This window comes from Pygocentrus nattereri, chromosome 11, assembly GCF_015220715.1.
Source record: "Pygocentrus nattereri isolate fPygNat1 chromosome 11, fPygNat1.pri, whole genome shotgun sequence".
NCBI classification, from domain to species: Eukaryota; Metazoa; Chordata; class Actinopteri; order Characiformes; family Serrasalmidae; genus Pygocentrus; species Pygocentrus nattereri.
Genome location: NC_051221.1, coordinates 4159840 through 4183618, shown reverse-complemented (window position 1 = coordinate 4183618; position 23779 = coordinate 4159840). Strand labels below are relative to the sequence as shown.

Here is a 23779-nt window from a genome sequence, read left to right as displayed (position 1 = left end):
AATGAATACTGGGAGAGGGTCAACCAAACTATCACAGACCCTCCCAAGGTCTCAACCCATGCTTTTAAGCCGGGCGATCAGGTATTGGTCAAGAAATTTGAGAGAAAGGGTTTTTCAGACTCCCCTTTCTCTGAACCCACTACTGTACTCGCTGTCACACGCACGGGGGTATTAACCGATCTTTTTCCACAGTGGATTCATACCTCCAGATGTCAGTCAGCCCCGCAGTGATGTATATACATGTTAGACGTCTAAATATTTTTGTTTCCTATCTCTAACCTGTCCTGTGTTTCAGAAGTATGTTGCAACTAATATTAATCCTGTGCCGGGTGGAACGTGCTGGCGGATCCCCCATGGATAACGTTTTCTGGCAGTGTGCTAACTGGACTGCCAAGCAGTACACCAATGACTTCTGCTACGTGTGTCACCTGATGCCCTCCAGTGTGAACAAGCACTCCATGGTCACGGCCCCTCAGGATCTCTCTGCTACTCTGTAGGCTGTAGCACACACCTGTCTGTCTCCTGACTGTTTGAATGTTACTCATTATGATTACCCTCACATTAATTATTCTCTTTCTTTATCGCAGGATTTTTGTTCTAAAACTCGCAACACTACAGATCTTGCTACATGTTTGCAGTACATTCTTAAATATGTCCTTACTAACTCCTTACTAACTCCTTATTAACTACTTACTCCTTATTTTGCCATGGCTGTCCCCATTATCTGTATGGTTTTGCTGTTGTTGTGTTTGGGTCCTTGTTTTTTTCAGATGCCTCATGGAAAGGGTCTACGCGCTGGCCTCTGCAATGCGACCCCCGCGGCCCGTATACCAGCCTCTCATCTCCAGCACCAACCATATGTATGTGTGTACTCACGCACCACTGTGACTCGCCCTGTTATGCCTCACCAGTTTGTGAGGCATAAAAGAGGGGAATGAAAGGGTTAACTCTGCTCTAACTCTGCTCTAAGCAGACTTTGTAGCAAGCATAGCTACTGTCCTTGGCAGTTTTGCACAAACAACTTGCTCCTCTTATCGGGACAACATTCTGTCCAGAACCATTTGTTCTCTTTCGTAGGTAAGATTATCGTACACAGAGCAGAAGCCCCCCTCCTTTGGGCAGTTCCGGTGGTCCGTGAGTGTCAGCTTAGCATTTCATGACTGTTAGACAACTTATTTGGGTCCACCCTGTTTGCTTGTACGCAACAGGGCAGGACGTGTTTGTATAAAAGAAGGAGTGCCCTTCTTTCTTTGTGCAGAAGACTTAATAAACTCTTTGATTGATTAAGAGAGTCGTTCTGTCTTCCTGCACCGAGCGCTCCCGCTGCAACTGAGACTTTTCACAGGACAGGTGATCCACTCTCTGGTTCCTCTTCATGAACGGACCAAAAACGGCCGGTCCTTTCAGGTTCTCTCCAAATACACCAGCGCATTCACACAGGAGAGAAACCGTATACCTGCTCAGAGTGTGGACAGAGCTTTAGACGAAAGGGTTCTCTCCAAATACACCAGCGCATTCACACAGGAGAGAAACCGTATATCTGCTCAGAGTGTGAACAGAGCTTTACACAAAAGGGTTCTCTCCAAATACACCAGCGCATTCACACAGGAGTGAAACCGTATACCTGCTCAGAGTGTGAACAGAGCTTTAGACTAAAGCGTTCTCTCCAAATACACCAGCGCATTCACACAGGAGAGAAACCGTATACCTGCTCAGAGTGTGAACAGAGCTTTACACAAAAGGGTTCTCTCCAAATACACCAGCGCATTCACACAGGAGTGAAACCATATACCTGCTCAGAGTGTGAACAGAGCTTTAGACTAAAGCGTTCTCTCCAAATACACCAGCGCATTCACACAGGAGAGAAACCGTATATCTGCTCAGAGTGTGGACAGAGCTTTAGACTAAAGCGTTCTCTCCAAGTACACCAGAGCATTCACACAGGAGAGAAACCGTATACCTGCTCAGAGTGTGGACAGAGCTTTAGACGAAAGGGTTCTCTCCAAATACACCAGCGCATTCACACAGGAGAGAAACCGTATATCTGCTCAGAGTGTGAACAGAGCTTTGGACGAAAGGATTCTCTCCAAATACACCAGCGCATTCACACAGGAGAGAAACCGTATATCTGCTCAGAGTGGACAGAGCTTTAGACATGAGGGTTCTCTCCAAGTACACCAGCGCATTCACACAGGAGAGAAACCGTATACCTGCTCAGAGTGTGGACAGAGCTTTAGACGAAAGGGTTCTCTCCAAATACACCAGCGCATTCACACAGGAGAGAAACCGTATACCTGCTCAGAGTGTGAACAGAGCTTTAGACTAAAGCGTTCTCTCCAAATACACCAGCGCATTCACACAGGAGAGAAACCGTATACCTGCTCAGAGTGTGAACAGAGCTTTAGACTAAAGCGTTCTCTCCAAATACACCAGCGCATTCACACAGGAGAGAAACCGTATACCTGCTCAGAGTGTGGACAGAGCTTTAGACGAAAGGGTCATCTCCAAATACACCAGCGCATTCACACAGGAGAGAAACCGTATACCTGCTCAGAGTGTGGACAGAGCTTTAGACGAAAGGGTTCTCTCCAAATACACCAGCGCATTCACACAGGAGAGAAACCGTATATCTGCTCAGAGTGTGGGAAGAGCTTTAGACGAAAGGGTTCTCTCCAAGTACACCAGCACATTCACACAGGAGAGAAACCGTATACCTGCTCAGAGTGTGGACAGAGCTTTAGACGAAAGGGTTCTCTCCAAATACACCAGCACATTCACACAGGAGAGAAACCGTATACCTGCTCAGAGTGTGAACAGAGCTTTACACAAAAGGGTTCTCTCCAAATACACCAGCGCATTCACACAGGAGTGAAACCGTATACCTGCTCAGAGTGTGAACAGAGCTTTAGACTAAAGCGTTCTCTCCAAATACACCAGCGCATTCACACAGGAGAGAAACCGTATACCTGCTCAGAGTGTGAACAGAGCTTTAGACTAAAGCGTTCTCTCCAAATACACCAGCACATTCACACAGGAGAGAAACCGTATATCTGCTCAGAGTGTGAACAGAGCTTTAGACTAAAGCGTTCTCTCCAAATACACCAGCACATTCACACAGGAGAGAAACCGTATATCTGCTCAGAGTGTGAACAGAGCTTTAGACTAAAGCGTTCTCTCCAAATACACCAGCGCATTCACACAGGAGAAAAACCGTATATCTGCTCAGAGTGTGGACAGAGCTTTAGACTAAAGCGTTCTCTCCAAATACACCAGCGCATTCACACAGGAGAGAAACTGTATATCTGCTCAGAGTGTAGGAAGAGCTTTAGACTAAAGGGTTCTCTCCAAGTACACCAGAGCATTCACACAGGAGAGAAACCGTATATCTGCTCAGAGTGGACAGAGCTTTAGACATGAGGGTTCTCTCCAAATACACCAGCGCATTCACACAGGAGAGAAACCGTATATCTGCTCAGAGTGTGGGAAGAGCTTTAGACGAAAGGGTTCTCTCCAAGTACACCAGCGCATTCACACAGGAGAGAAACCGTATACCTGCTCAGAGTGTGGGAAGAGCTTTAGACGAAAGGGTTCTCTCCAAATACACCAGCGCATTCACACAGGAGAGAAACCGTGTATCTGCTCATAGTGTGGAAAAAGCTTTAGACTAAAGGGTCATCTCCAAATACACCAGTGCATTCACACAGGAGAGAAACCATTTTGGTGCTTGCAGTGTGAAAAGAGTTTTACCTCACGCACTTATCTCCAAGTACGCCAACACGTTCACACAGGAGTGAAGTCGTATCAATGCTCAGAGTGTGAAAAGAGTTTTACTACACGCAGTTATCTCCAAGTACACCAGCACATTCACACAGGTGAGAAACCGTATCAGTGCTCAGAGTGTGGACACAGCACTCACTAATGTGTGCCTGTAGAATGGCGACATGGACACGAGGGAGCTGTAACATCGTTTCACAGCAACCACATACTGTAATTCATCATGAGCGAAGGCATTGGGCAATTATCTCAAAATAGGATTAAATCAGCTGACCAGTCAACCACAGATGCAGTGTAGCCAACTAAACTGACCAACATCAACCTATCAAAATGCTTTTTCTTTTGTTTTGCTTAATTGTGCTGATTAATGGCAACAGAATGATTTCATTGTATCGATTTAACTTACTTTTGTAAATGTAACAATGTTGGACCACTGTTGGACCTGTGGTGAATTTGATCTTATTAATTCTATAGTCGCAACATTAATTTCTATCATATTGGTTATACTGTGTAGATCCTGGTTGGAGTTTACTCTGTGGGGTCTCAGGGTTCTAGTGGAGTTGAGAGACGGTCCATTGGACAGGAAAGGGGCGGATGCTGTCTTGTCGTTAGGATAACTTTGTCTCAAAGGTAGCATAAATTTAGAGTTTTTAAAGGATATGGAAAATAAAGGAAAAGCGGCCATAACGCATGCGTCTAGGTTGTATGAACGAATGGGAAATGATCGATCCCTGTGTGAGAGAATTTTTATGTTGAATTTGTATGTGTTTTGTTGAAATAGTCTGTGTGTGTTGTGAAAAAACTAGTCATTCTTTTTCTCTCTCTCTCTTTCTGTGAAAAAAAGGGGGGGCCAGTTGTGTTCAGAAGTCTATGCTAAAGATAGAGTCTAGTGTGAAGACTGGTAATGAGACTTTTGAAATGAGAGAACCAATGATGGATGATGAGTTTTTTGATTCTGATTGGATATCAGAAGATACGATTGACCATTATCATGCATTACAGAAGAGAGAAGCTAAGTGGAAAGCATATGGATTTGATTCCTCAGCAATGAAAATAGCAGACCCATTTGCGGGGAGAAATTTATGGTTTCAGCAGTTGACTCATTCTGTGAGATCAGTGAGTAAAGTGGATGGTCCATGTGTAGTGAAGATTCCAGCACCAGGTTCATGGTCTTTAATTTTAGAAGCGGTGCCGGAACCATTAGCCATCAAATGTCAATATTATGTAGTATCGTGGATGTTATACCATCAACGCTCGCCACATAATAGATGGATGGCTATATCATCGAATTTGTTTAGACCTCAGTTAGAATGTGCTTGGTTAAGTAACTTGCCATACATAAATTTACTTGATCAGCATGAGGATGTGATGACGGCGATTCCTGATGCAATAGAGGACCAGTGCAGGCTGACAAGTGTTTTTGCTCAAATAACACTTGTGGAGGTCCAGGGGTGTTTATGGGAATATCAGAGTGTAAGACTTATATGATGACTCTGGGTGATCGTACAAAGTATCCTTGGGAAAACTTATATGAAGTGGTTTTCATTTACCAAAGCGAAAGTCGAGTGTAACTTTAATGGTAAGGAATCAAATTTCACCAGGAAATGTAACTATTGGGAATTTTAAGGACATTTGGTGGGTTTGTGGTGATAAAGCTTATATATTTTTGCCATATGGATGGACCGGTTGTTGTTATATGGCAACGTTAAAGCGACCGTATGAAGTTTTTACTGTAGGGATAGGACAAGCTCCTCGTGAGAACTCATCTAGTGGTCATTTGGGACCACTAGAGGAAAAGAGAGATGTAGGGGGAAAAGAGAGATGGCAAAATTTCATAACTTGGAAGCCTATCATTGGAGAATAAGTCTTGGAGAGAAGTGGGGAATTGGAATATTTCCATGGTATGGTGTGACGTTTTTGGCTGATCATATTGATAATATTACTTATGCATTACAAGGTTTTGCAAATGAGACAATAAAAGGTTTTGAATATTTGTCCAATGCTCAAAAGAGTCATAGGTTGACATTGTTGAAACATGATATGGCGCTTGATTACATTTTAGCTAAACGAGGAGGTCTTTGTGTGGCTTTGAATTTGACAGGAGACGATTGTTATACTTTAATTCCTGATAGCACTGATAACATAACTAATGTTGTAGATGCATTGAAACATATAAGAGATGCATTTGGTCCTTCTGAGGGAGCTGGATGGTCAGCTAATGATTGGTTGCTAGAGAAGTTGGCTCCGTTGGGGTCAGCTATAGTTCAGGTTTTGATAGCAGTGGTTATATCATTGTGTGCAATGTTTTGTTTTTGTACGCTGATATTGACCTGTGCGAAAGCTATGATATTGAGATGGGTAGGAGTTGTGATGCCAGGGGAAAATGGTCAGTTGTCATTATTATTTGCATTTGGCTGATGCTCTTATCCAGAGCGACTTACAATTTGATCATTTTACACAAATGGCCTAACTGCATGTCTTTTGGACTGTGGGAGGAAACCGACGCAGACACGGGGAGAACATGCAAACTCCACACAGAGAGGACTCCGGTCGCCCGGCCGGGGAATCGAACCCAGGCCCTCCTTGCTGTGAGGCGACGGCGCTACCCACCACGCCACCATGCCGCCAGTTGTCAGTCTTACAGATGACTGATATAGAAGAGGAAGAAGTGATAACACCTAAATTGATGGATAAATATCCAATTTGAGTATTGAGCTTATTATAATCTTGACATTTATTCTTGTCTTTTGTCATTATGTAATGGGATTATTAATTTCCATTTATTTGATTTATATTAACTAATATATTAATCATTATATTACTGTATGTCTGTGGTTTTGCAAAAAGATACTGGCTGGTGATTTCTTTCTTTCCTCTAGTATGAGAAAAAGGGGGGAAAGGCCACTGGGAATGCTGAAGGAACTTGTCCTGACAGAGAGAATAAAATGGACTGGAGAATGTTCCTATTCACGACATCATTGACACCACGATGCTGTGATGGACTGTCCGAAGTCAAGGAGGAGCTTCAGTGTGACACATTCTTATGTTTATGTATACCTGTACAAGTATTTGTTTGTGTTCCATTATGTTATAATTGGTGAGATTCTGTTTATTGTACCTGTTTGAAGAATGATGTTTCTGTTATGGGGTAAGTACTTTGGGACCTCAGATGTTTTTTTCTTTTCTCGATGGCTAGGGATATGGTTGCTAGGCAGGGATAGGTCTGCTGGAAAGTCCGATGGGTCGACCAGCTGGAAGGTGGACATTTTTGATTTTATTTTCTGAGGTTTCAAATGTATTTGCTAATTACATTTTAAGTGATTCGTTATCATCCTTTTAAGATTGACATGGAGTACAATAGGTGGTTGCTCAGGGCAGGAGGACCGCGAGAGACTTTTTCCTGTCTAGATTGTTTGATGGACATTTAAGAAAGAAAGCTGCCTGACAGGTTTTTCGTTCTCGCACTCCATGTACTTAAAGTATGCTAGTAAGAGCCCTTCCTTGGTTTTTTGAGACGTAAATGTCCCAAAAAAGGGGGGAACTGTGGTGAATTTGACCTTATTAATTCTATAGTCGTAACATTATTTTCTATCATATTCGGTTATTAGACTGTGTAGATTCTGGTTGAGTTTATCCTGTGGGCCTCTGACTGAAATATGGTGGAGCTGATTCAGGAGGCAGCTGGACAGCAGTATAGGGGCCCCCCTGAATCTAAACAATGCTATATATGGGGGTTAGGCGACTGGGGCTACTCTGGACAATAACGTATGTTTATACCAAATTTGGCTAAAGAAGATCCATACATCAAAATTGAGGACAGAAACCAGATGGCCACACCGGTATAAAACCTGGAGTCGTAAATGTACGTGTCAGAGAATTCTCTCTTCAAGCTCTTTCGCGAAGAGGGAGAGGGAGAGAGAGAGGGAGAGATAGAGAGACACACAGAGAGAGAGAGGGAGAGGGAGAGAGAGAGAGAGGGAGAGAGAGAGAGAGATAGGGAGAGAGTGAGAGAGAGAGAGAGGGAGAGAGACAGAAAATAGAGAGGGAGAGAGAGAGAGAGAGAGAAAGAGAGAGAGACAGAGAGAGAGAGAGGGAGAGAGAGAGACACAGAGAGAGAGGGAGAGAGAGAGGGAGAGAAAGAGGGAGAGGGAGAGAGAGAGGGAGAGAGAGAGAGAGACAGAAAAAGAGAGAGAGAGGGAGAGAGAGAGAGAAAGACAGAGAGAGAGAGGGGGAGAGAGAGAGACAGAGAGAGGGAGAGAGAGGGAGAGAAAGAGAGAGAGGGAGAGAGAGAGAGAGAGAGAAAGAGAGACAGAGAGGGAGAGAGAGAGAGATACACAGAGAGAGAGAGGGAGAGGGAGAGAGAGAAAGACACAGAGAGAGAGAGGAGCCCTGTCCTATGACCATTGCAGACCCAGGACATAGTGCTTTCAGACAGCACACAACTGAATGCATATTAGAGCCCAGTATCATATCAGTATCATATAGAGCATTTTTATCAAGCCTTATACACTTTAACGTCTGTAACCCATCAGTAACATTGTAACTACTGATCATTTAGCCACTGGTGTTGCACGTTTTTCATGTGTAACTACACAGTTTTTAGAGCCCCTTCATATAAACTGCGACCAACAGAAGTATCAGGGAATGATGTCCTGCTCTGCCCCCGAGTGATTTAGTGCTCAAGGACAAGGACAGGATCTTCTCCTCAACACAGTCACACACTGCAAGCTAGCGCAGTGCAGTAGTAACAGAGAGAATGCATCAGCCTTACAGTTTATACATGGGTGAGCGTCATACAAATTTCCTTTACAGCCCCAAGTTTTCAACAAGGGACGTTAAAAGGTGAAACTGTTCCTATTTTATTTTACTTTTGAATCAATCATGCACCCTTTGAAAGACAGAAGTACCCACGTAATTCCACATGAAAGAGGTGTAATGAGCACTCAGAGACAGGACACACATGCTTGATATATTTATTAACCACGGAAGGAAGTGAGCACATAAAACATTTCAAATGTGCAGTTCCAACACTGGCACCTGTGAACAAAACATCAAATGTACTGAAAGAAAATAAAACAGTCAAAAACGATTGACAGAAAATTTGAATTTTAATCTGTGTAGCTCTCATAACGTGAGTGCAAAGCCTAATCCCATTTCTTATTTTGACCCTTGCCCCTCGGATCTGAGTTACAAGGGATAGTGGTTGAAGTCTACACCTTGTTCAATAAGCCGACACATCGTCAGTTGTCGTCAATGGCTTTTACGTAAATATACGTGACGTGTTACTATCAATGATGATAGTAAAACATACTTATGGATATTGTTGTTTATTCTCAGTTGTATAGGTGGGGAGATGAAAGCTCTGTAGACACTAACTGGATTTAAACATGAACAACTTTATTTCAAATTATTAAGATAATAAAAAATAAAGTCCTGTGATAGTCCCGAAGGCCGAATGTGGGATCTCTCGCTTGTCCAAGCTCCCTTGTCAGGTCTAATATGCTGAATGGACGCACATACATAACATGGTTAGAGACACACACACATCCATACATTCTCATAAGGAAACATCTGGAAAAGCTTTCTCATCCCATTGGCATGCTATTGTATACATCGAGGGAGGGGCGAGAGAGGCCCTCAACAGAGCACACACGCATTAACAGAGGTAAAGAGAGCCTAACAGTACATAAAGATAACAGATATAAAAATATAAAGAAAAACATGAATATAACATTTACATAATTTAGCAGACGCTCTTATCCAGAGCGACTTACAAGAAGTGCTTTGTCTGTCTAGAGAAAGTATCTTTCCTAGTTACCAGTAGGTTAGAGAGAAAGATGGTTCTGAGCTCAGATACTGCTAGAAACAAAAAGTCACCGTAGATACCGAGAGAAAAAGCATTAGCCAAGAGCGAGTTCAGTAGTCAAGCCTTGAGATGCCAAGAGACTGCACTAGCACTTGGGCGGCCTCTTGGGTGAGGAAGGGTCGGATCTTACGGATGTTGTACAGGAGAAATCTGCATGACTGAGTCAGGTTCGCAATGTGAGTTGAGAACAATAACTGGCCATCCAGACTCACACCAAGAATTTTTGCCTCTACAGATGGAACAATCAGAGAGTTCTCAATTGAGATGGTGAGATTGTGATGAGGACCTGTAGATGCAGGGATGAATAGCAGCTCAGTCTTGCTGGGATTGAGCTTCAGGTGGTGGGCTGCCATCCATGAAAAGATGTCAGAAAGGCATGCCGAGATGCGACTGGAAACCTGTGTGTCAGAGGGCGAGAAAGAAAACATTAGTTGACTGTCATCAGCATAACATTTATAAGAGAAGCCATGAGAAGATATTACATCACCAAGAGAGCTAGTGTAAAGAGAAAAGAGAAGAGGACCCAGGACCGAGCCTTGGGGGACACCAGTGGAGAGCCTGCATGGAAAGGATGTGAACCCTCTCCATGTCACCTGATAAGAGCGATCCTCCAGATAAGACTTGAACCACTTCCACGCATAGTAAGCGACTGCAAGGTTGGTGAGGATGTCCAGAAGGATCTTACGGTTGACTGTGTGAAAAGCTGCTGAGAGATCAAGAAGGATCAGAACAGATGACAATTTGGCTAATCTTGCAGATTGGAGGTTCTCGGTCATTGCGATGAGGGCAGTTTCTGTAGAGTGTGCTGGTTTGAAGCCAGACTGGTTGGGGTCTTGGAGCTGGTTCTGTGTGAGAAAGAGAGAAAGTTGATTATAGACTGCGCGTTCAAGAATTTTTGAAACGAAAGAAAGAAGTGATACCGGTCTGTAGTTGTTGACATCAGAGCTGTCAAGCATGGGTTTCTTCAAGATGGGAAGTACTCTTGCAGTATTGAAAGTTGATGGAACTTCACCTGATGCCAAGGACTTGTTGATGAGAAACGTGATGAAGAGCAGTATGTCCTCAGAGATTGACTGAAACAATGCCGATGGGATGGGATTCAGTGGGCAGGTGGTTGGGTTACTGGATTTGATCAGTTGAAGAACAGCGTCTGTGGAAAGAGAAGAAAAACAGTTTAAGGGATTGAGAATGAGATGATGTGGTCTAGTGAATTGAGCGGGGACAGAAGGAAAAGACTGGTGGATTCTATCAACCTTCTCCTCAAAGAAGGTGACAAAAACCTCAGGGGTGAGAGAACAGGGTGCAGGGGGAGGAGGAGGGTTGAGAAGAGAGGAGAAAATGTTGAACAGCTTGCGCGGATCAGATGCTGATGCTTCCAGTTTCCCTCTGAAGAAATATATATATTTCTACATATATAACAATATATAACATATTTATATATAACAGAATATATATTCTATATATAACAGAATATAACAATATAACAAATGCAAGATGAGTGTAATAACACCTCAATATCATTCATGCAAACTACACTCAAGAAAGTAAACTCATGCTGTTGTTGTTTTTCCGTAAGTTTCTTTCACTAAAGTTATTTAACACATTTGTGTTACAGAATGAAACTTGAGTCAGCTGGGTTGTTTTGATGAAATGCAGGTGGGTTATTAGATTTACTTAATGAGTGCATGTTTTGTCGAAGCAACACTGTGAAGTGAACTCAACATGGTGGCCAGTGATCTGTTCATCCGGGACATTCGGGGCTCTTTGCAAACTCTTCTCTTCAGCATAATTATGTCTAACGTTGAGCTGTAGTGGCTGTTTTATTAAACTATTTAGTGTAATATGGCTCATTTTGGTAAGAGGAACCTCCCCGTTTAAACAGATACTGAGAGAGCACTAGTTAGCTATCCTTAGCACCAGCTAAGTTTGCGTTAGCAAACTCTTGGAATTCACATTTAAAGTAAGTAAAACCACTTCGGTCGCATCCTGTGGCTTGTTGTAACCTCGTGTACTGCATATTAAAGTTTTATGTGCAGTTGCTTAACTATATCTTTCGTGTGTTGTTTGACTCTCCAACTATGCCGACCCAGCTAGCGCTTGGGCTAGCTGGCATAGTTGGCGATTCACTATTAAATGGTCAGTCTTTCTGAGTTTTGGGTTTTACAGTGGGATATTTTATTGATATTGCATTTAAATTAAGTATCTTTTAGAGCCTCAAAGGTGCAAGTGGTTCATGTTGTTTAATGAACTGCGTTAGCCACATCGGCCTGCTTTTTAATGCAGTCTGTAAAGTGGACATACCAGTATGTGGTTATATTTGGATACTGACAGTATTACTTTACGTCACTCACATACATTTGGATTTATATACTAAAATATAAACTAACTCAAGTTAGATAGCTGGCTAGTGAAAACGCATAAAAGTTGGTCCCCTTTTGCAGCTCTAACAGCAGATTAGGAGCTCTGCAGTTATGGAGTCAGCAGAGCATTGGAAATACTTCTGCACCATGCTCTTCATCACTCGTAGACTTCACTCTGTAACGTTACATGGTCCGAGACTGAGTTGCTGTGGTTCCTAAAGAGAGGTTCCAACTGTACCATGCTATTACAGTACAACTTGAATTCAGTGAACTTTAGAACCACCCATTTTTTCACCAGTGTGTGTAAAGATAGACTGCATGTCAAGGCGCTTGAGGTGTGTCTCAGTGCTTTTGTTAGAGTATGTAACTGTTTCACCATTAAAGATGCAGTGGATGAGTCAAGAATGTAGAATAAAGTTGAACAAATTCTGCACAGTTGGGCTAGCAGTACTTATAAATGCCTCAAAAGACCCAACTGTTTATAATCATTAATATTTTACGAATCATTAATATTTTACCAGACTGCTAATGAATACACATTGTTGTCATGCAAAAACCTAATTTCTTCAAAACTGCAACTTTACAGGATAAGAAAAAAACCATTTCAAATTTCAATTGAAGTCAATGTAAAAATGTTTTATTCCAAGTTACTTTGGAGCATTTCTATTTGTTCATTAACCATCAGTCATTTTTGACACAACGTAGACAACAGCAACCTTATGAAAATCATGGCGAGAAGTGAAAAAAGCAGAAAAGGCGTTACAAGATTTTGCATTACAGCAATGACATAACATGGCTATATGACATAACAACAAGTTGGAGTGGCCCAACCTGTACCAAACCTAGCATTGGCATGTATTAAATGATCCATCATTTTCAGGTTTTAATGTAATAAGTGTAAAACCATTGTCTTGCTGGGTGACTTCAACGCTCACGTGGGCAATGACAGTGAGACCTGGAAGGGTGTGATTGGGAGGAATGGCCTCCCTGATCTGAACCCAAGTAGTGTTTTGTTATTGTCTGTCCATAACAAACACCATGTTCGAACACAAAGGTGTGCATAAGTGTGTCGCATGGCATCAGGACACCTTAAGCCACAGTTCGTTGAGCGACTTCATAGTTGTGTCATCGGATGTGTGACCATGTGTTTTGGACACCTGGGTGAAGAGAGGAGTGGAGCTGTCAACCAATCACCACCTAGTGGTGAGTTGGATCAGATGGCGAGGGAAAATACTGGATAGACCTGGCAGACCCAAAGGAGTTGTGAGGGTTTGTTGGGAACTTCTGGCAGAGGAACCTACCAGAAACTCCCACATCTGACAAAGCTTCGACCGCATACTGAGGGAGGCCGTTGACATCAAGTCAGAGAGGGCCCTGTTTTGTGCCTCCGTTGTCGATGCAGCCGATCGGAGCTGTGGCCGCAAAGTCATAGGTGCCTGTCATGGCAGCAATCCCCGAACCCGTTGGTTAACACCCCGGGTAAAGAGAGCCGTCAAGCTGAAGAAAGAGTCCTATTGGGCCTGGTTGGCTTGTGGGACTCTGGAGGCAAAAGATGGGCACCGAAGGGCCAAGCGGGTTGCGGTTTCGGCGGTTGCTGAGGCAAAAACTCAGGTGTGGGAGGAGTTTGGTGAGGCCATGGAGAAAGACTAACAACAGGAACCGAGAAGGTTCTGGCAAACCATCAGGCGCCTACAGTGGGGCTGGGGGGCTGCTGACTTCAACTGGGGATGTCATTGGAAGGTGGAAGGAATACTTCAAGGATCTTCTCAATCCCAACAACGATTCTTCCCTAGAGGAGGCAGAGCTTGGAGATCCGAGCGAGGGTCCGTCCATCACTCGGGCTGAGGTAACCAAGGTGGTTGGAAAACTCCTTGGTGGCAGAGCACCGGGGGAGGATGAGTTCCTGGTGAATTCCTGATGTTATAGGGCTGTCTTGGTTGACACACCTCGCGTGGACATCTGGAGCGGTCCCCCTAGAATGGCAGACCGGGATGGTGGTCACACTTTTTAAGAAAGGGGACCAGAGGGTGTGTTCCAACTATCGGGGGATCACATTTCTCAGCCCACCCGGTAAGGTCCATGCAGGGGTACTGGAGAAGAGAGTCAGACTGATAGTTGAATCTCAGATACAAGAGGAACAATGTGGGTTTCGCCCAGGTCGTGGAACACTGGATCAGCTTTTTACCCTCACCAGCGTCCTGGAGGGTCCATGGGAGTTTGCTCAACGAGTCTACATGTGTCTACATGGATTTGGAGAAGGCATTCGACCGTCTCCCTCGAGGGATCCTGTGGGGAGTCAGGGTATATACAGAGATTCTTAAGTTGAATTTAATACATTTTTAATACCTTTTTAATACCTACAAAATATTATTAATACCAGCATGACTTAAAGCGGCTACTGAAGTGGCTTTCTCTGGTCAGTTAGGTTTTTTGCCAAAAAAAGGCAACACTGGCTCGTCTGTCTGGTATTTCTGTAAAAATGGGTTAAAACTTCTTGCAATTGCAAGGAAGAATGCCAGTTTTGGGATGATGAGAGTATCACCTCATGCTGCCAAGATGGCATCATATGAGGCTGTGCTGGGTGTTTGGACCCTCTTATCTGCAGCATCCACATACTTTTGAATCACGGGCCAAATCTCGATTGCTCTCTCTACCACCGGAACATTCTCCACCCATCTATGTCCGCAGAAGGAGAGGGGAAAGCAAGAGGAGCTGGTGAGCTTCGTGAAGTCCTCTCTCCAGGCAAGATCAATGGGAACAGAAAATGCATGCAGAGGTTTGACAGTTGACAGGCTATAAAGCCTGCCTTCATGGCATTGTGGAGGGTATATAGTCCACAGCTCCCAACCATTATCACTTGAGCATGAAGCTCCTTTTGAAGGAGATCTAAGAACTTAAAATTTACATTGGGGCCATCCATTCCGACCGACAGAAGCTGCCTCATGTTCAATTGCGCAACATATGTGTATCCTGTGAATCATCACACAGAAGAAAGATTGGATGAATAAACACTTATTGTCGAAGTAAACTGCATATACAGACAAACAGTAATGTATGCTTCAAATTGAACATTTAGACAACATTAGCCTATACTTACAAAAATAATTATCCTTAAGTAAAACATGAGCCATTTGAGTAACATTTGACAGAGATGGATATGTCAGGACAAGGCTTTGGCGGTATATTTTTCATAGCGCGCTGTACTCTTGACTGCCGGTATTTACGTTTACCATGACTATCTTATGTTGCAAAATAGCATACTTTGAGGTGAGAGGGCAATATCGACGTATTGCCATCTCTAACACAGCCTTTTCTTGTAAAAGGATACAGCTACGGTCTCCTGAATATTACTCTAAATAACCATCCAACCATCCATCCATCCATTTTCTAAGCCACTTCTCCGTCAGGGTTGCGGGGGGATGCTGGAGCCTATCCCAGCAGTCTTCGGGCGGAAGGCAGTATACACCCTGGACAGGTCGCCAGTCCATCGCAGGGCATCTAAATAACCAGTGAGATTATATAAATATAATTCTATGACTATAATTCTATGTTTTTGCGTGTGTGATGCCAACGGCTCCCATATTTACACACGATACAGATAGTTGACACTTAACCGAGATAGCTAGCTTGCTATTGTTAGCACATCAACCGATTTTGCCTGAGTAACAATGGGAATATGGCTAGTATGCGAGCTAGCGAGCTAGCACATCAGGACTTCAACTTACATATTGTTTCAAACGAACGTGAGATTGAAATGTTCATTTTAACTGACAGTAGTGATGTTGTCTAGCAAGGTGAGATTTTATTGAGATACCAATTTATCCATTTAAAAGCATTACCATGTCAATCGCTAGCGTTTTAGTTACCTTACAATCAGACGGCTGGACATCTCTCTGTGCTCTGCGGGATGCTTGAATTTCCCTACGGGGATAGATCTTATCTATCTTCTTTCTTTCTGGGTTTCAGTCAACTTAAAAGAAAGTTAAAAGCTCCAAAGTCTCCGCTCAAAATAAGGGTTGAAAATGCATTGTGGAGATGGTGTAAATTCCTACAAATTCCCTATTACCCTACTACCGGTCTCCTGCAGTAATTCCCTGTTACATTAAGATGCTATCCTGTGTGACTCTCACGTGAATCAGGCTGCATTTTCAAGGAAACACTGCGGTTTACCCAAATTACCCACTAGGTAAATAAAATATACATGTACAAATGTAAAAATAAAATATATCGCCGGTATTTTGTCATACCGTGGTACAAGGCATTTTCTCCATATCGCCCAAGCCTAGTCAGGAATTATTCATAAGAAAATAAACTTACTTTGATGTGCTGCAGCAGGTCATCAGCTGTTGCATGTCCCAGGAATTCTGAGCCAAAATATCTTGACCTGACACAGCCATCCTCCAAAAAACGAATATGTAAGTCCATCTGGTTTTTTTTTGAGGATTGGTTGAGGCTCTCGTCAAACATTAGAACAAACGGCCAAGCTTTGTTTATGGTCTTCACCAGTTGCTTCTTGAAACATGGCGCAATACCAAATTTGATAAAGTAAGCAGTTTTATCCTTGTCTAACGCTAAGGATTTCGCTATGTCTGAGTCTGGAAACATATTGCGAAAAAGCTCTTCAATGCCTTCTTTAGAATTGATCCAAGGTCCAAACACCACAGCACCTCAGCTCGCAACGTAGTGGTGACGGGGCATTGGGTCTGCTGCTGTCTGGCATCTGAGCACCCGTTGACGATGCTGTCATTTGGGAAACTGCTGGCAGAAGTCCGGGTAGGGAGCGCAGTTGATGGCAAAGCAGTGGTGGTTGATGTCGGCGATGTACCGCAGAACACTGAAATTGGAAGATGCTCCCCATGCCTGTGCATCCTCCTTTGGTGGTTAGCGGTCCTCTTGCAAACGTGGCAAAAAGCTTCTCGGTTGTTGCTAACCACTGGCCTAAGCCAGTCTTTAAATCTTGGGTCATCAAGCCAGACGTCAGAAAACTTGCACTTTCCTATAGTGTTTCGCTAACAGGTTTGGTGGCAAGCCAGCTGGGTATCTAGGTGACTGGCGCTCGCGCAAATAAACATCAGGTCAGGTCATATCACTCAGGACCTGCTCGCAACATAAAAATAAATTTAATTTAAGGAATTTTAGGAGAAAGGCCTGCACTTAACACAAATTCAAAAACGTCTAGGCAGTTGGATGAGGGTTCGAAAATTTAATACCTCGTCAGATGAAGCTTATTACTTTTTAATACTTTTTAATGGCCTTAATTTTAACCAATTGAATTTACTACCATTTAATACTTTTTACAACCCCGCAGACACCCTGGGAGTGCTCCGGGAGTACGGGATGAGGAGCTCGTTGTTACGGGCCATTCAGTCCCTGTACAAACAGAGCAGGAGCTTGGTTCATATAGCCGGCAGTAAGTAGGACTGGTTTCCAGTCAGGGTTGGACTCCGCCAGGGCTGTCCGTTGTCACTGATTCTGTTCACAACTTTTATGGACGTACTTTCTCGGAACAGCCAAGTGGTGGAGGGTGTCCAGTATGGTGGCCTGCTTTTTGCAGATGATGTGGTCCTGTTGGTGTCATCAGGCCGGGACCTCCAGCTCTCTCTTGACCAGTTTGCAGCCGAGCGTGAGGCGGCTGGGATGAAAATCAGTACCTCTAAATCTTAGACCATGGTCCTCAGTCGGAAAAGGGTGGAATGCTCTGTCCAGATAAGGAGTGAATTCTTGCCCCAAGTGGAGGAGTTTAAATATCTTGGGATTTTGCTCATGAGTGAAGGAAGGATGGAGCGAGAGGTTGACAGGCGGAATGGTGCGGCACAGTAAAGCGGACCCTATACTGGTCTGTCAATGCGAAGCTGTCAATTTACCAGTCAATCAACGTTCCGACTCTCACCTATGGTCACAAACTTTGGGTAGTGACTGAAAGACCTCAGGGTCGCCGAGCTTCCCACCGCATCTCTAAGGGAGAGCCTCGGGAGAGGCTCGGAGTAGAGCCACTGCTCCTCCATGTTGAGAGCAGCCAGTTGAGGTGGTTGGGGCATCTGGTAAGGATGACCTCTGGACGCCTCCCTCCAGACATGTTGGATGGGGAGGAGACCCCGGAGAAGACCCAGAATATGTTGGAGGGATTATATCTCTCGACTGTCTTGGGAAATGCCTTGACATCCCTCTGGAAGGGAGGGAGGTGATGGAGGAGAGGGAGGCCTGGGCCTCTTTGCTTAGGCTGCTGCCACTGCGACCTGGACTTGGACAAGCGGTGGAAGATGGGTGGATGGATGGATGGATGGATGGAAGTGTAAAACTAAATGTTCTCTTTTAAAAAATATATTATAGCTTTGCCTGTTTTCTAATCAAGTTTTCTGAATGTGTTATTACAGGACATCTCTGTAAGAACATTTCTGAGCTTGAAGACTTGGATGGTCTACTTCTTGTAGCTCTTTAGTAGTGGTATGTACCTATAGTGCTATCTTGCAAATTATTGATTAGAAATATTTAGTATTACATGAAGGTCCAAAGTCTTAAAAATGTACACTAGTGAAGATGTCATCCTGTACTCTTAGACTATTTCACAGAGGTTTTTTAAAATGGAGTTTTAGTAAATCACCTCTATTGCACTCTGTCAAAGATATTTTCTAAACCTGATGCATATATGTTTATCATTGGGATATTACAGAATACCCTGAATTGACATTGTTTAGCACTTAAAACATGAAGCATGCTACAAGCACAACGAGCCACCCAACTCTTGGTACAAGCAGTGGTCATCTCACGCCTCGACTACTGCAATGCCATACTCCCGGCCTGTGTTGTAAAACCACTGAAGATGGTTCAGAACGCTGCAGTGCGTCTGGTCTTTAACCAACCAAAACGGGCGCATGTCACCCCACTGCTCATTGAGCTCCACTGGTTACCGGTTGCTGCTCGTATCAAATTTAAAACTCTTACGATTGCCTACAAGGTGTTAACAGAGCAGGCTCCTTCCTACCTGCACTCGCTCCTAAAGGCTTACAGCACCACCCGGCCGTTGCGATCCTCCAATGAACGTCGCTTAGCTTTGCCAAACAGTCACACAAAGCAATCGAGACTGTTCTCATACTTGATTCCCCAATGGTGGAACAAGCTACCTTCCACTGTCAGAGCAGGGGCATCCCTCCCTATTTTTAAGAAACTCCTGAAGACAGAGCTCTTCAGGGAGCACTTGCTCTGATCGCCTCTTGCAAATCTGACCACTACCAACCTCATCTCCTCCTTGCCCTCCTTCCCTTGGGCATGACTATGTTTGTTCTATGTACCACATTATTTGTAAGTCGCTTTGGATAAAAGCGTCTGCTAAATGTAATGTAATGTAATGTAATGTAAAAGCACGCTAACACTGCAGTGCCACACCGCCAGCCTCACCAAAATACCCGCACAAGCGAACTTAAGCCAAATCTCATCACTTTGGCATTAATAGGCTTTCATGTAATGTAATTTCAGTGCACAAGACTGTTAGGTGATTTTAGCAGGGATTAAGAATAAGCATCACGCCTGACCTAAGAGATCTATGTTGGATGCATTGAAGAAGCATCTAGTATATACAATGAATATTGTGTATTTATACATGGTATAAAATCTTTTTTGTTTTGTTTTGTTCTTCTTTTGCAGTAACATGAATTAATAATTTGCAGAGGTAGTTCAAATGTGTGTAATAGAAGACACATTGATCTTCATATGCAAAAATCTTCACGGTACAGGGAGCACTACAGAGCATATGAACTCTAGTCATCTTCAGCAAGAGAAGTTGTGTTGGTCAAGTTAAGTGAACTGACTGACAACTATCCCCTGGCTGACTCCAAGTGTGGAACCCTTCGAATGGTCACCCTGAAAAGATACATACACATGTCTGGTAATTCATTTTAATTTTATATTGATTGTTTATTGGAGTGAAGATGAGAATGAGACACAAAATACCTTTTTTATATATTTTTAAGGTAAATTTAAAGAAAGAATGTACTTTTTGTTTGACAGTTTGAGGAATTTCTTCACATCAAAACTGTACATTTAATGCATGTGTGTATGGATGATAACCTGATACTCAGATGAATTCTATTACCTATCACTTTCTTTAATAATTTTAGTCTTTTGGCTTTTTTTCAGAAGAACCTGTTGACCAATATGGCTGCTTCCGCTGCGCTGTGCTTCATCTTAGGAGAAAATGACTCTGCAAAAGTAACCCTGCCTTTGGGAATACCAGGCTCTGTTGAGGAACTTAGAAGTGAAATGAGGAGACAATGGGAGACTTTAGACTGCAATACAAAGACACTGATTTTGATGAATATATCAACCTGACCTCCACTTCACTTACAGACTCACGTATGAAGAGGAAACTATTACAAATTCATTTCAGATGTTGAATAACATTGTTCATGAGGGCATTTAAGCTGTAATTCAAAAATTAAGTCTACATATTGTCCTGTTACTCTACTGCTATAGTGGAGGGTTCTTCTTACACATGGTCCCCACTATGGCAGACCTGACGGGGTGTGTAACAAACATTAACCTTGAACGCTTGTTTAAAAACAGGAAATTATTACCAGTTTATATGAGACCCTGAATGACATTAGTCATAGGGTAACCTACACTCTATTTCAGAAATGTTGTCTGTCTGTTGTCCTGCGACTCTACTGCTATAGTGGAAGGTTCACCTTGGACGTGGTCCCCACTATGCTAAACCTGATAGTGGGTGTAACCAAAACCATTCAAACATTTCTATCCTGAGATGGTTCCCACAATGCGAGACCTGAGAGCATCTGTAACCAATAGCATTCCAAAGGCCTCACTTAAAAACAATGAACTCTCACAAATTTATATCACACAACAGACGTAATCAGTCCTGAAGTAACTTCAATTCAGTCTGTCTACCCCCCCCCCCACCCTCTGTCAGTCTGTCTACCCCCCCTCTCTGTCAGTCTGTCTACCCCCCCTCTCTGTCAGTCTTTTGTGGTTTCTTTAGTAGCGATGCTGTAAAGGTGTAGGAACAAACTCTTCGGTGACACTCGTCTCTTGCATATAAAGATGTTTATTAGCATTGAGAGGTCGAAGTCACAGACAAGCCTTCGCGAACCAAGCTTGGAGAGAAAAGCCAATTGTTTCTCTGACACATACGTTCTCGGCTCTTGTTTTTATAGTCACAGTGGACATATAGCCCACATCTGGTGTCTATTAAGATAGCAATGTATGGGTCTTCTCAAGCATATATATTTTCTCCAAAGAAGCCCTTGTCACCTAATACCATATATAGACATTGTTTATATTCAGGGGGCCCCCCTCCTGTCTAATGGTCCCTGGATCAGTTCCACTACTACCTTGAGATCCCAATCCCATTTCAGTCAGAGGCCCACAGGATAAATTCCAACCAGGATCTTACACAGTATAGTAACCAATATGATAGAAATTAATGTTATGACTATAGAATTAATAAGATCAAATTCACCACACTGTCTACCCCCCCCCCCCTCTGTCAGTCTGTCTACCCCCCCCCCCCTCTCTGTCAGTCTATCCCTCTCTCTGTCTTTGGTCACATGAAACCAATAAAAATCCACCACACTTTCCTCTCTAAACTAAATAACGCCTCTCCCTCACCCTTTCACCCCCTCTCCCCTCACCCTCTCTCCCTCTCTCCCCCTCATCCTCTCACCCACTCACCCTCTCCCCCCCCACCCTCTCTCACCCCCTCTCCCCTCAACCTCTCTCCCCTCACCCTCTCTCCCCCTCACCCTCACCCCCTCTCTCCCCCTCACCCTCACCCCCTCTCTCCCCCTCTCTCCCCCTCACCCTCTCTCCCCCTCATCCACTCACCCTCTCACCCCCTCATCCTCTCACCCACTCACCCTCTTGATGTAAATTAAAGATCTCAAAATTAAAATGCCATGTATTATACAGGATAGATCATAAATAAGGCTTAAGCACATTGGAGTAAGTGCCCTAAAATAACCTCAGTAGGGCGCAAGAGAGGAAACAGATACCTTATAAGGAGTGAGTGAACTTGTGAACCTTTCAAGGCCAAAAAGCCGAGATGGAGAAGTACCAGCATGTGCTTGGCACAATGTTTTTTTTTTAAAAGAATTCGGACAAGACTTGGAGATAATGGTTCACACAAGACCCTATTTTGATAGACATATGAAGGTCAATTTGAATATAATGGTGGTTTTGTGAAACCAGGAGAAGACAAAAAAGGATATAAAACGTGTACAAATTCTGTATATTTGGGTGTGTCGTCCAACGGCCTTTGGAAAACATTCTCCATGCTAGGACCTGCACTTCTGAATTCTGAAGAGTCTTCTCGTATTTTTTAGTCTTCTCGTATTCCTTAGTTTGTTCGATTCTCTTTATTTTCTTTTAACAAATGAATTGAGTTCGTTTTATTTTACAAACCAGAAATAATACTTAGGCTTGGTGGTCAAACAAGTGTCGAGCGACGACACTCTCTTCCCCTCACCGCCCCCACCCTCTCTCCCCTCACCTTCTCCCCCCCACCCCCTCTCCCCTCACCCTCTCTCCCCCTCACCCTCACCCCCCCCACCCTCTCTCCCCCTCACCCCCTCTCTCCCCCTCATCCACTCACCCTCTCACCCCCTCATCCTCTCACCCACTCACCCTCTCTCCCCCTCATCCCCCCCCACCCTCTCTCCCCTCACCTTCGCTCCCCCCCTTCCCTCACTCCCTCTCCCCCCCCACCCTCTCTCCCCCTCATCCTCTCACCCTCTCTCCCCCTCACCCCCCCACCCTCATCCCCCCCCACCCTCTCTCCCCTCACCTTCGCTCCCCCCCTTCCCTCACTCCCTCTCCCCCTCCACCCTCTCTCCCCCTCATCCTCTCACCCTCTCTCCCCCTCACCCCCCCCCTCGCCCCCCCTCACTCCCACCCACTCACCCTCTCACCCACTCACCCTCACCCCCTCTCTCCCCTCTCCCCCTCTCTCCCCTCTCCCCTCACACTCTCTTCCCCCCACCTTCTCCCCCCCACCCTCGCTAACGCTAACCAGTGCTAGCTAATGCTAACACTAACCAGCGCTAGCTAATGCTAACCAGCGCTAGCTAACGCTAACCAGTGCTAGCTAATGCTAACGCTAACCAGTGCTAGCTAATGCTAACGCTAACCAGCGCTAGCTAACGCTAACCAGCGCTAGCTAATGCTAACGCTAACCAGCGCTAGCGGGTTAGGAGCTCCTGAAATGTTGCGGCTGCTCGAGATAAACATAAAACTGGAGTCGAGAGGAAACATTAAACCTCATGTTTGAGAGCAAAGGCGGGTATTTAAGCCATGAAGGGTTTAAAATCCTACTGAACTTACCTTACATCGGCGCTTCTTCAGTGCAGCAATCCTTCAGCCCTTTCGCGGTGTGACAGAGGGATTTATGGGAAGTGTAGTTTCTTTGTTCTTCCCGCTCCCATTCGTTCCATTTAGTATAGAACGGAGAAAACTACAGTCCGACCTCGCTATGCACACAAACGGAGCCATTAGCTTACAACATTAGCTTAAACCATAAGTACGACAGGAGTGCGTTAAAACGTTAAAACGGACTATATATGCAGGTGTATATGTATTACACTGAACGCATCGACTTTATAAGAATGATGATTATAGATTTCATATTTTCTCTGGACCTTCTGGTAACTTATCGTTTAATTACCTCACTGTTATAATGCAGTGCATGTTACAACAGGAGACAATGAGTTTTTTTAATCTGACGAAACTGTTCACGTTTTGATTCCTTGCTTGTAATATTTTTAAATTTAACACA

General features: G+C 44.0%; 1 long non-coding RNA gene and 1 pseudogene across 1 annotated transcript; one reads left to right on the top strand and one right to left on the bottom strand.

The window, feature by feature from the left end:
- The window catches only part of LOC108412015, a 380788-nt pseudogene that overhangs the window by 18696 nt on the left and 338313 nt on the right, over window positions 1-23779 (top strand).
- Window positions 10265-23375, bottom strand: LOC119264290. The gene is made up of 3 exons (XR_005130946.1): window positions 23329-23375; window positions 10653-10790; window positions 10265-10485 (listed from the first exon to the last, which is right to left on the bottom strand). It is a non-coding gene; the product is annotated as an uncharacterized LOC119264290 (long non-coding RNA).